The following is a 13,865-nucleotide window of genomic DNA, read 5'->3' on the forward strand; positions in this document are numbered from 1 at the left end:
AATGCAAAGTATCATATAATATATCAAAAGTGATGGAATACGTCTAAGTGTGTTATATGACCTGGGATGTGTATCGTTGGCATCCTGGGCTCATACACTGTCCAATGAATCTGCATATACCAAGGTGGGATTGCACTATAGGAGGGAATAAATATATAAAGCAGGCCCCGATGCCCAGTGGTGGGGGCATGGTTGGGACATGGTTGGGGCTCCCACATCCTGCATGGAAGGTGGGAGCATATGGGGGTAAAACACCTCCATTGTAGCAACATGGGGTCTTATTGGGGTCTTTGTAAGGGGGTCGCTGGCTTGCAAGCACTGACCAGCCACCACATAATTATCCCTTGCACTGCTTGTGTTGCCACGTGGAATTTTTTTTAAATCCGAACTCAGATAAGAAACCTCCAGGCTTGAATTTAATTAATTTTGTCCAGATTTAAGACGTTCGGCGGACGTTCAGTACAGCTGAATTCTGGATCAAATTCAGACCTGTTCGGGAACTGGTTTACACTATTCGTACATTGTTTAATTCCATCAGTAATGTCCAGATTTTGCAGACGTCGTATGTTAGTGAATAACCCTGATAAAAATTTTTTTATGTTTGATGTCTACAGAAACAGGAGCTTGTGCTAAACAATTATATCATAACATCATATATATATATCACGCATGTTAAAGCACATTGTACAAATTATGCAAGGGTTGGGATTTTTTAAATTTCTTCCTACATTGTAATATATATATATATTTGTAAGATATCCAGTGATAAGTTGACCATTTCTCCCAATATTCTTCATTAGTCACTGTCCCTCTTTCCCCTTTTTATCTCTCTTTTTTTCACTTTTCACATTTTTAATCAATATATCTTTTCTAGAATTAACTATATACATTTGCTATGACTTTATATTTTATACAAAAAAAAATATTGTATCTGTAAAGCATGTGCTTTAAAAATATTTACATCTGAAAAATATACGTAATGAAATACAAATAACGTAAACAGGAAACCAACTTAAATATTATGTTAAATGTAAGAATAAAAACTAATAGTAATCAAAAAAGTTGGGGGCAAAAAAAAATGAAGTAACTATAATTATAAATAATTAGTATAGCATAGTGGTAAAGTAAAGCAAATAATAATGAAAACAAAAACACATGGAAAAAATAGGATAAATAAAAAATATCAATATAAGAAAAATTTAAAGTGAATTAAAACTATGACAAAATTGTTGGAAAAAAAACATTTAGACTGCCTAAGATAATGCAGCGATTTCAAGAAATTTGGGGAGAATTATATATTCTTTGAAATTCTTGTTAAATTCAAAATAAAATTGTTTTGGAAAGTAGAAATGATCTGTGAATGAAATTGATTCTGAAATCCTTAACACGCTTAAACAATGCATATAATGTGGATTTCGGTGGATCTACATCCACCAAAGAATCGGTTCTGTCTGCCACAATTTCAAAAAGTGTGAAATTCTTCTAATTATTCTTGCACATATTGCTTTTGTATATTTGTTACCTGCAGAAAGTCTATCGGCTGAAGAACTTGAGATTAATATCAATGTTACGAGCAATGGGGCATGTGGAGTCTATTTGTTTTGCTCAATAAATAGAACTGATGTGACCACAACTTGGAGCAGCTACGGCAATAACATAAAAGTGACAAATGGATTAATGTATATTCCTGCTAGTGACACAAATACCATCTACAACTGTACTGCGCAGAACCAAGTCAGCACCATCTACAAAACCGTCAACACCTTGGAATATTGCAAGAAAGGTAATACATATGGAATATAAAGCCTTATAATAAACACTCTCTGCAGATAATGATTCAGTCTTTTTTAATAAATTATATGGATTTTAAAGTGAACCTATAACAGGTTATTAAAGTCAGCATTAATCCCCTAACCCCAAAATGCATTAAATATATTGTGTAATCCAGAGATACATGATGTGTTTAATGCAACATTTCCAGATATTGTTCATCTTATATTAAGAACTGACTGCTTGAGTGGCAAAGAGACACTCATATTTTGTGAATTAAGCCACTTTTGCACCTAAGGGGGTTATTATCTAAACCTTGTTGCACTATTTTAGTTGTATTATTTTTCAAGACATAAAACAAAAAAACTATAGTTGAAGTATACAATTATATTTTTTTGAGCAGCATATATTTACAGTTTATTAGTTAAATAATGATCAATCTATTTTATTAAAATTAGTTTATATTTCATAAAACACTGTATTGTGAAAACATTTTTTAAAAGGTAGGTTACAAAAAGCCAAACTGTACGGTGGTTAAATCAACGTCTAATCCTAAAATCTATTCATCTTCATTAATCTATTGCAGCTTGATATTAACTCTGTACAGAGTAGACTGCTGCAAACACTCACCTCACTATAATGATCTGTAAAGCAAGTCCCTAATAGTGATAATAGTGACTGAAGAGAATCAATGCGGGGGATTTATCCAAGTATTGTGAAAACATGGATGGGGGAGGGGATGGGTGGATTGGCCCTAATGTTGGGTGGGTGGACTATGGCATTTCCACCCCCTTATGATATGATATACCCTCTACCCGAAGCCCATGATTTGGAAGTAGACAATAGAAAGTCTAACTATTAGAAAGTCTAATAATCTATTGATTATTAAATATCCACACAAGCTGTCCATGGTTGGGGTCTAGGGTGGAACATAGGATGTCCTCCCTGTAATTATATTAGAAGCACCCCCCGTGGGTGGGAACTGTGAAGGACATTAGTATGATCATCACCCCTTCATGTATTATTTTTACAGAACTGGCTACCCCCCTTTATTGACTTTTAAACCTCCACTTGATGTAGTCATATTCAGTGCTTTCTACATATTCCAAATCCTACACTGTGTAGAAGTTTCAGATATAAAAAGCACGAATTTTAGACTAGACACTGAATGGATCCAGCTGATTGGTGCAGATTTGGTTGGGTTGGTCAAAATCCAACGAGAATTAGCTTTCGTAAATATAAGAATTGCCATTCTAGTTGGAATTCAGCCATTTTCACCAGATTTTGTCCATCCATACAAATTTCAGTGTTTAGGGATTCATTCAGTTTGGCTATGTTTAATTGGAATTTTAAATTCACTTTGAATTATCTCTTTAGTGAATAATCCTGTCTTTAAAACTTTTTTCTTCAATTTAACAATTTTTATTGTTTTTTTTTTCACGTATTTTTCGTTCCTTGAAGGAAGCGAAGAAAGATGTTGTGGGGTGCAGAAAGTAAGAGGGGTGTGGGTAATAGTTGCAATACAGTTTTAATTCAAATGCAATACAGAGACAGTTCATGTCACCCAGTTACATGTGACACATAGATTCCTCGTAGCTCCGGAGGAGATGCCATGGGAAGCCCCCCGGGCTGCCTTGTCACTCGGTGACTTCCCCCTCTGCATCCCCGCCACCCATCCATTCTCTAAGCTCTAATCATCCCCGGTTTGTGAGGGAGAGGGAATCAGGTGAACCGTCTCCAGAGCTAGGTATCTGCATGTTGTGGAAAAGGGTTGTGTGGGTTTGTGGTGGGTGTTTCGGGTTTCAGCAAACTGGGTTTTGTGCGGTGTAGTGATCTTAATAATCTGAGCCTGTGGTCTCCCCTGGGCAAACCTCACTTATTAAACTTTCCATACCCCATGGAACTTCCCATATCCCATGCATGAGCGTCTAGGCTAGCTCCATTCCATTCAGGTGGCTAACGCCTGCATACGTGTCCTGTCTTTAACACTTTGATAAATTTCCTCTACTGTGACACCAGGATGAAACCTGATAATTAGATTATCCTTAGATGGGATTGCCAGGACCCCGAAATGTTTAGCAAAACGGTCAATAACTTTTCCTTAACTTTAGCTTCTTTAATAAAAGCCAAGATGAAATACCGAAAAGTCTTAACAGGTAGGCATTTATGAAAAAATGAACATTATCGGGAATTCAAGGTACGGTATATTCAAAAGTGAATTTTTAAACTTAAGGACAAAATAGCAGAACTGAAAAAAAATCTCGTCAGTTCAGCAACTTTGGCTTTACATTTGAGATTTACTTTAGTTCATGCGCACTTTAGTGAAAATCCGTGAGAATTGTCAAGATTTTGGAATGTGCTGTTCAATTTATTGTGTATAGTCAAATAAAAGCCGGATATATTTCTGAGTAAGCTTTTCAAAAAACTTAATATATTTGGTTAAACTTTTAAAATGATTTAATATTTTGAAAAAACAAGATTTTGATATTTTTGATATAATGATGATTTTTTTAATGTAATATATATTTTGATATATTAATCTTTAAAAAAAAAATATTTAAAATGTTTATTCAAAAATATTAAATCAAAGCCAGAGTTAATAAAAAAAAATTATATGTGCGAAACCTTAAGGATTATAATTTGCCCAATATTACATTAAACCCTATGAAAAATTATATTTGACATCCTTATGAGATAAATCACATTTTTAACAATTTTGTTTCAGAGGAAGAACCATCATCTACTTTTAGAAATTCTCCAAATTACATTATTTACCTTCCTATACCATTTGCAGTCCTTATCTGTCTTACCCTCATGACTTGTTTCGCAATAAGACGAATGAGTATGTATTCATTTTTATTACAATTTCTATCTACAAATATATCATGTTTATTTCTTGTGTTTTATAAAACTATATAACTATAAATCTATATAACTATACATCTATATAAACTATAAAACTATATAAAGCTTAGTATCTAGCTGAATATCTACTATCATCAATAAAACATATTTATTTATTTGTTCACTCAATCATCATGGACTCAAAGTAGGTTTCAAATTTCAGAAGAAAGCAGTGGACATGAAAATATGGAATTTAATTTGATGTGATTTTTTTTTTCCAGTTTGACTACCATAGCCTGCAATTTGAATGTTATTTTACCTTTTGAAAGTTCCCTTTTTCGTGAATAACCCTGTCTGATGAACCTCTGATTCCTCCTTCAGACACTAATCGACATTGTTGTTGTTGTTGTTTATTTCTTACTTATATGTTTTGTTCACTCATGATTCTTTCTAGATATTTATTTAAGTTTTTTATATTATGATACATGGAGTGTGATGATAATACTAAGTAATCTCTCAATACTTATTAATTCACACAAATAACTGATTGTTTTTCACTGTTTTAGCCCTACATTTTACATTTCACATCTAATAATATGTAGGACTAAATATGCTTATTTTACATTTTGACTGCAATCTTTCAGTTTAGTTAAAAAAAAAACTTGCATCAAGTTCTGAGTTATTCAACAATTTCATGGTGGACAACACTTTAAGGTATATTTAAAACAGGATGCATGAAAAATTATATTTTTTAGTTAATATTGTTGGGCCTATAAAAAGATAAACACACTCATTTGTTGTTTTTCTTATTTTTTTATTGCAGGAAAGAGAAAAGAAGGAGACAGTATTACAACAACGTATGCAGAGGTTTATATTATTAATACATTATTTTTATTATTATTATTATTATTATTATTATTATTAATATTATTATATTGCTAATATAGGCCTTAATTTAATAAGCTTTTCAAATTATTTATTTTCAGAAATCACCATTGAAGTCAGGGGGAATTTTTGCTGATAAATCATTTGAAAGATAGTTCTAACAGTACTGAATTTTTAAATGTATTAAACGAAGGCCATAGTTTCTATGTTACATACACATACTTTATAACAAAAGAAGGCCAAGATTTAATATTGTTGGATACACTTTCCAAATAATTTAATCATTTTGGATAAACGTTTAATATTATTTTTTTCAAAGAATCAAAAAGTGTATCATACAAAAATATAGATCAATAAATACCTACGAAAATATTACAAAATTAATATATTTTTAAATTATTATTATTATAATAGGTGAAAGTGCTATATAATAACAAGATTTGTGCGTTCATTTTCAAATGAATTGCAATTCATCCACATTTTTGGATGACTAGTGTGTCATCCGAAATCCCAAACTTCAATGCACCCTACAAATGAATTACAAAACAGTTAAAATAAAGAATGAACAAGTCGTTTTGTTTTGTAATTCAGAATTTCTCCATGGTGTCACAAAAAAAAAGATGATTGATGAAATAAAAAAGATCATTTATGATTAAGTTACGGCCACTAAATGTTTTATTTGCAGATAAAGGGAGATGTGACTAATAGGGGTAAATAAAGGAGAAGCAGTACAAAAAAAAACCCTATATTTATTTATTAAAAAAATATATAATACATAAATATGGATATTTTTTAATTTATTTTTTTGTGGTCTCCCTTTCTTCCCTCTTATGGCTACTCTTTCACATTTGATCTGTGAACTAGTTTAAAAAAAATGTGTCTACCAGTGCATTCAAAAAATATATACATTATATTTTAGTGACATTTTTTTTAAGTCCGAATCCTTTTTCTCGAAACTATTGCACAGAAAACATTTGAGTTAAACTAAAATGTCATTTGGATTAAACCAGAATTGTCCAAAACATTTTTGTTTTTTTTCCAGATTCGGAACAACCAAATTGTTATGCAGTGCACAAGTCTAACAGTTCCAGACTAAAGCGAGAATTATTGAGAATTGAAAGTGAATTTAAAATGTAAGGCCACAAATAGCTCAACTTGAAGCTGAACACAGCCTACAAATAAAAAAACAGAGAGGGGCCACAAATGGTGCAGATAAAATAAACACCATAAACAGCTAAAAGCCAAATTGCGCTTAGAAGTGTAGAATGCTATAGACAGAACACATATAAACCAGGATCCTTGTTTATATGTGTTCTGCCTATTTTATTCTACACTTGTGAGTGCAATTTGGCTTTTTATGGTGTTCGTTTTATCAGCACCATTTGTGGTCCCTTTCTGTTTCTTATTTGTGGGTTGTGTTTTTTTATTTATATTTGTATTTCGAAGATCCAGAGGGATCTTCTCACTAACTACTATCATAAGGGTAAGCAATAATTTATTTTTACCACTTGGTATTTTATATTATTGTGGTATTATCTATTGTTTTATATTGCTGAACTTGAAGCATAGCTGACTTGAAGAAATATCCATTTTGGCTATTTGGCCTTACATTTGAAATTCACGTTGAATTCCCCAAACTTCTCAATTTAGTTAATAACCCTGAGCCCTGTTCTCTATCTCCCACCAAACAGGGGTGGCAGCAATGACCATGGTCTTCAGCCCTAATATATAGACAATTAAAACAGAAGCAGTTACTTTGGCTACTATATCAGTTAACAGTGTATAAATAGCTCCCAGCAGTCCAGGGTTTGGCAGGACAGGAGTTCAAGCCAGGACATTTCACTCATATGAAATGTCATTTATTTTATTTAATTTTCTTTCTGGAATTGTGTTGAGCAAGAGCAAGAATATCTTTAGATGCACCTGTACTGCACAAATATGATTTAGGAAAAACTGCACTCCACTTTTAGACATTGCTAGTAATTTAACCCGTTAAGGACACGTGACGGAAATATTCCGTCATGATTCCCTTTTATTTGATACATTGTGTCCTTAAGGGGTTGCTTAGTGTCCCTGGCATGCCCCCTGCTGGTCTGGCCACCGTATTTTAATTTAACTCCTTCCAATATTGGATGGTATGTGCTCATTTTAAATTATATAGATTTTTAATAGAGCTCCTATTTAAACATACTTAAGCATTTAGGATATTGCCTACGTAACATTTTGATTTTGACAGTTCAATAAATCCAGAATGATACATAGAATTACATGCATATAATGTGTGTCTGTCAATATACATCACAGATATAAAGTATGTAATATATTAATATATATATATAGTATCTGGACTGTAAAAAGGTGCAAAAACACTGGCAAAATCAGTGGATAGACAAGGTGTGATAGTTGTATTTTTTATTTTTAGTTCTGTGTAAATGTTACTTTTCATATTTCATGTTATTGTTTAATTGTAGGGTCTCTGTGAAATCATGGGCTTCACAACCTTTATTATTAAATGGTTATTATTAAATGGTTTAATAATAACATTATTAAAAGGTCCTTGCTGTTTTAGCTGACGAATGATAGACATCAGTAACAGTAGACGCACATATGCATAGAAGCTAATTAACATTACTTCAGTAGTACGATTGATATCTTAACAGGAGAAAGCCCTAAAATGAACATAATTTTTCATTTTCATTATAATTTAAAAATATGCATATTTTAAATTTGAACATTGCAAAAAAAAAAAATCAAATTCTGAGGAATATAATATGAGATTTTAACGTGGGTGCATGGTGGATGTGGGAAATTGAACCACTGGGGCTATAGCTATGTTGATTTGATTGTAATGTAGAGTCATAGCATTGTTTTCCCTGTTTTTTAATATGTTTTATGTTACTTTGTAGATTCAGCAACAACCACCACTGAGTGTAAATACAGATGAACTGAATTCTTGCCCAGAACATATGAAGAATACAGTAACCTCAATATATAGTAACGTTCAGGACTTCATGGTAAAATCCCCAAATTATGACACAAATCCGGTGTTTGATAGAAACTAAAAAGGTTTTACACTAATGTCCGAATGGCTCTGTACCAAAAAGGGCAAAACAATTCGCTGCTGTACAGGGCCATTCAGACTGCTAATTCCAGACATCGTTGTTGGAATTCAATAATTTATGGATTTGGTAAAACAGGCCCTGAACAGGCTTACATTTTGTTCAGATGTTAGCTGGATCCAACACCGCCAGATGGCTAAATTCTAGACTGATTGCTGCAAACCTGGGCCTACAAGGACTATGCCCTACTCCCCCCCCCCCCCCCCTCCACCTTCCACCAATTTTAGGGATGGGTCTTTGTAGCCACTGGGCAACAATGGCTGCCCAGTCGCTAGTGTTTCATTTTTAGGAGACAGGCCCCACATGGAGGTACATTACTTACATTATAAAAACATGGGGGTCTTATTGACTCATAGGATATTTATAGCATAGTCATCTATTAATTTTACTATATTAATGGGACCGTTGGGTAACAAGCGCTGGCCAGCCACCACACAATTAACCCTTGCACTACAGAGGGTCTGCCGAGGATTTTTAACTATTTGTCCGTTAGCAGTGCAAGCATCCTGAAATACTGTACATACAGACTCCACGCACAATGACCAGTTCAAATCACTGAAATGGTCATGGTGCTTGGAATAGCCCCTAAATGTTTTAGGGGAAAAAGAAACAACTAAATAAAGTACCTATAAATTGCTTCAATTGTGAGATGATACGTAGTATTCTATTAGTATTTTAATGAAAGTGCAATGTAAGAGCCCCGAGCCTTGAGCTATGTTTATGTTGTTGATGTTGCAATGTATCTGTTTCACATATTTCGTTTTTTAGTATATATTCCTTTTTGAATTAAAGCTTTTTTTTTTCTGAAATTCTATAGATGCAGCAACCAGAAACAGAATATGAAAATATGCATGAGATGAATTCAGAATCAGAGTATACAAATGTAGCGGAAAACTCAGTATATCATGAAATTTGGCCCCATTAAGAAAAACATGAAGATGATTCGATTAATGGTGTGTCTTATACAAGCAAGCTCATAACGAGACTGAAAGATAAGAAAGACAACCATATTGTATGGCATACAGACCATGGCTTCAATTTACTGGCTGGAGTATTATTGTTATTTTATTATTTATTTAGCACCAACATCGTCTGCAGAGCTTTACAACCATAGAACGGGGATAATTAACAACAAATAGCTAACATACAAAATACTAACAGAGACAAGAGGGCCATGCTCAAACGTGCTTCCAATCTGTGAGTAGAGACGGAGCCAGATTAAGATTGCCCAGAGCCCTAGGCTATGCTTGAGAGGTGTATGTGTGGTAGCTGAATTGTGTGTGTGTATTGAGTATTGTGTGTATGCTCTCCGCACCCCCTCCTGCTTATGTTTCATGGTGTTACAATGAAGTGTGATGTCTGGTGGTCGAGTGCAGGAGTTGTAGATGTATTGCAATTCAGTCGGATTAAGGATGATCGGTTATTCGGCCCCACTATGTATCTACGAAACACCATACGGACATATAGTAAAGTTAGTGACTATATATATATATATATATATATATATATATATATATATATATATATATTTATATACATATACACACATACACATTTTTTTGCATATTTGTAATTTATTTTCATCTTTGTGAAGGTAGATGGACAATAGAGTATATTGACTGCAAGTGGGGTAAGCCTAGCCAGACTCTTGACTCAAGGATAAGGCAATGAGTTAAAAGTGACAGAGACTGGAGTGCCAGTGATATGTGTAGAGGAGCTTGAGAAGCTTGTACCCTTGGAGCCAGGCTCAGAATAAGGCAGTGATCAGAAACATGTAGACCAGGCATAAGGAGAAGCACAGGTGGCTTATCTTTATTTATGCAGACAGCTTAGCCCCGTTTATTAGTGTCATACAGCATGGGGTGAGCCACAGTTCAGGAATGTCATATAGCATAAGTTGATCCCTGTTCAGGAGTGTCAAACAGCTTGGGGTGGACCCCCAATCAGGAATGTAATACAGCAAGAGGTGACTCACCTTTCAGGAATGTAATACAGCAAGAGGTGACTCACCTTTCAGGAGTGTAATAGAGCAAGAGGTGATTTCTTTTTTTTTGTGAATAAAAGTTACATAGTTACATAGTTACATAGCTGAAAAGAGACTTGCGTCCATCAAGTCCAGCCTTCCTCACATCTGCTTTTGCTGTTGATTCAAAAGAAGGCAAAAAACCCCAGTCTGAAGCGCTTTCAATTTTGCAACAAACCAGGAAAAAATTCCTTCTTGACCCCAAAATAGCAGTCAGATGTCTCCTTGGATCAAGCAGCTATTACCCCACTAATTAGAAATTGTATCCCTGTATGTTATGTTTTTGCAAGTATTTATCCAATTGCAGTTTAAACATCTGTATAGACTCTGACAAAACCACCTCTTCAGGCAAAGAATTCCATATCCTTAGTTTTATTAGAGTTTAATAGCAATATCAAAATGCAGGGTAGTAGGACGTGCAGGTCTCTGAAAGTCACAATTTCTCTCTTGTATATGTCCGCGCAGGGCAGCAGGAAGCAAATCAATAAGAATTAACGATGGTATATCTTGTGTAAATCTTAGAAATAGCATAGAATGTGATAATTCAATGAGCATCGAGGGTGTGGCCCTATGTGTGCAGTTATCAGAGATTATGTCAAAAGGAACAAAACAGCCCAAACCTATACTCCTCCTGTAGTGCAAAGGGTATGACTACTTGTTAGTTATTAACATTAGCATCTCAATGTGCTGTCTCCCGGCCACTTCCCTCATGAACACAATCAGTATCTACTCTCTGGACACTCACTCGTGAGGGTGACCTGACTGGGAGTAACAGAATAGGTAAGGTAGTGGGGTGTCAACCCCTGTCCTGTCTGGGTCAGTGACCCTAGACCCTCAACTAAGTCTGACTCTGCTCTTTAGTGACTTCTCTCTCCACTCCTGGGTTCCCCCTTGTCGTCCATATTTTAGCAAACTCTGAAAGTCCGTTCGGTACACCTCAATCAACCAATGTGTCCTTATGTCTAGATATGTCTGTGAGCGTTCCTTGTGCTGTAAATGTAAGATCTTCCAGTCTGCGTAGTTCTTTCATTTTGTCGAGCCATGCTGTTAATGGAAGCAAGAGTTGATTTCTGTTCAGGAATGTCATAAATCATTGGGTGTAATATTAAAAATGTCCACTAGGAGTCATCATAAGTGCTTACCCAGTTGCAGAACGCAACACAACATACAAAGTGTGTCAAAAACAACAATGCCACTAAAAGAAAAGTAAATAAACAATTTACCCTCGTGCTTACCAAAAATACTTAAAGCAACACAACACACCAATAAAATTTATTAGATAAACTTAGGAAACACCGTTAAAAGCCTTTATACATTGTCGTCTTCAGTGCACACTGTGTGTTGTTTTGCTTTAAGTAATTTTTGTAAGCACTTAGGATGACTCCTACTGGTCATTTTTAATATAACATATTAAAAGTGACTTTGAACATTTTTGTTATCTACTGATACCAGTATTTGTTTCTCTTTTCTCATTTATTTTATTTAAATGACCGCAAGATGGCAGTAAAAACATAAACAAGCAAAGAAAACCATTATTAAAGACGTGTGTTGTGCAAAAAAGATATCACCAACAACCCAGGTTAATCACCAAACCTGTAAATCTAAATTATACCATTCAAAAAAGGGGTGGAGTGTCTAGAAAACAAACCGAATATTCAGGGGAATCACGTACAATGAAGAGGTTGTAATGTGTTTAGTTGTTTAAGAATCTGAAACAAAATAGCTCAAATCTCCTGGACACTTTTATAGGGGGAAAAAATAGAGCACAATTGTGCAGAGGCAACGCTTTATTGGCAGTATGGTCTATTAGACCCCTGCGGCAACTAAGTGGACTATAGTCTTCCTTTCCTGCAGGTAAGCAGGTCCAGATCCTGATGCAAAACCAAGGAGAGATTACATTTCATTGCAAGGAGAGCTTCACTGAATATTCATTTTGGGGAGTACTTAGGATGCCTCTTAGTGGTCATTTTGAATATTACATATTAATAGTGTCTTTTTACATTTTTGGTAACTACTGATACCAGTATTCTGCAAGAGGGCTACAAAGTCACGTCTCCATGCCTCCTCTTTAAATTCCCATAAAACGTGATGTCAACTTGGAACAGCCGTGGTCTCCACCAGAAAAATGGCCACTGGAATCCCATCATCTGTGACAGGATCACTGCACATGCGCTATGAAAGCAGGAACTCCGGTCAATCATCTCCAAACTGGCACCATAGTGTTATTGTCTATTCTAGAAGTGGGGAATCGCAACAAACTCAGACAAATAAACAAAAATAAAGGAAAAGGATAACTCAAAAGATAAATTTTTATTCTTACTTCTTAGCTTTACAAATGATGGACATTATAGCTTGAATTTTTTTTTTTTTTAATTTGCATTTTATTTGCTTTTGCACATAAATCTTACAACGTGACCAATATATGGGTAGAGTAAAGTAAAGTATAGTAAAATATAAACATTTTGTAATGCTGGGTATGGGTCCTTATCACAAATAGTCAAACAACAATTATACATTAAGGATATATGATACTAGATTAAATTATGCTAGTTTAACTTGTAATGTCTAGGGTTAGAGTAAAGTGTCTCTAGTTGTTAGTTGCGTCTTCGGTCTCTTAGCTTTGATAGTAGGCTTGATTTGCCGCCCTCACGGTATAAATCCTCGCTGGATCTCTTCAGGTGGTGTTTCTCGAGCCCCGTGGTTTTTGCAGCGGAAGGGTCTTCACTACCGCAGATTCCAGTCTCCACCGTGGTGCAGTGTAGCCCTGAGCCATTGGGGTCGGTTTGTCGTGCCCCTTGGGGTCAGCTCGCTTCTTTGGTGTAGGCTCCGGTGGCGTTTGCTGTCTTCTGTCTGCTAGTGCGTTAAGGCTGCGGAGGAAAGGTTCTGGTTCCTCAGAGGAAGTGAGGGTGACGTGTCCTGTTCCTGACATTGCCAAGAGTGACCCGTCCGCTCCCCATCTGTATTTCACAGAGTTGTCTCTCAGTCTCTTTGCTATGGGAGCCAGTTTCCTCTTCTCTGCCAATACTGCGAAAGGGAGATCACTGTATATCGCCAGTGCAGTGTTTTCGTAGTGTATGGTTTGTAGTTCCCTGGATCTGGCCATGATCGCGGCTCGTACCGCTATGTCTCTTGTGAGAGCAATTGTGTCTCTCGGGGCGTCGCTGGGTGCTGCAGCGGACTTTTTCACCCTGAATGCTGCTTTTATGGCAGGAGAGGTTGCTTCG

Source organism: Pelobates fuscus, chromosome 13 (assembly GCF_036172605.1).
Source record: "Pelobates fuscus isolate aPelFus1 chromosome 13, aPelFus1.pri, whole genome shotgun sequence".
Lineage (NCBI taxonomy): Eukaryota > Metazoa > Chordata > Amphibia > Anura > Pelobatidae > Pelobates > Pelobates fuscus.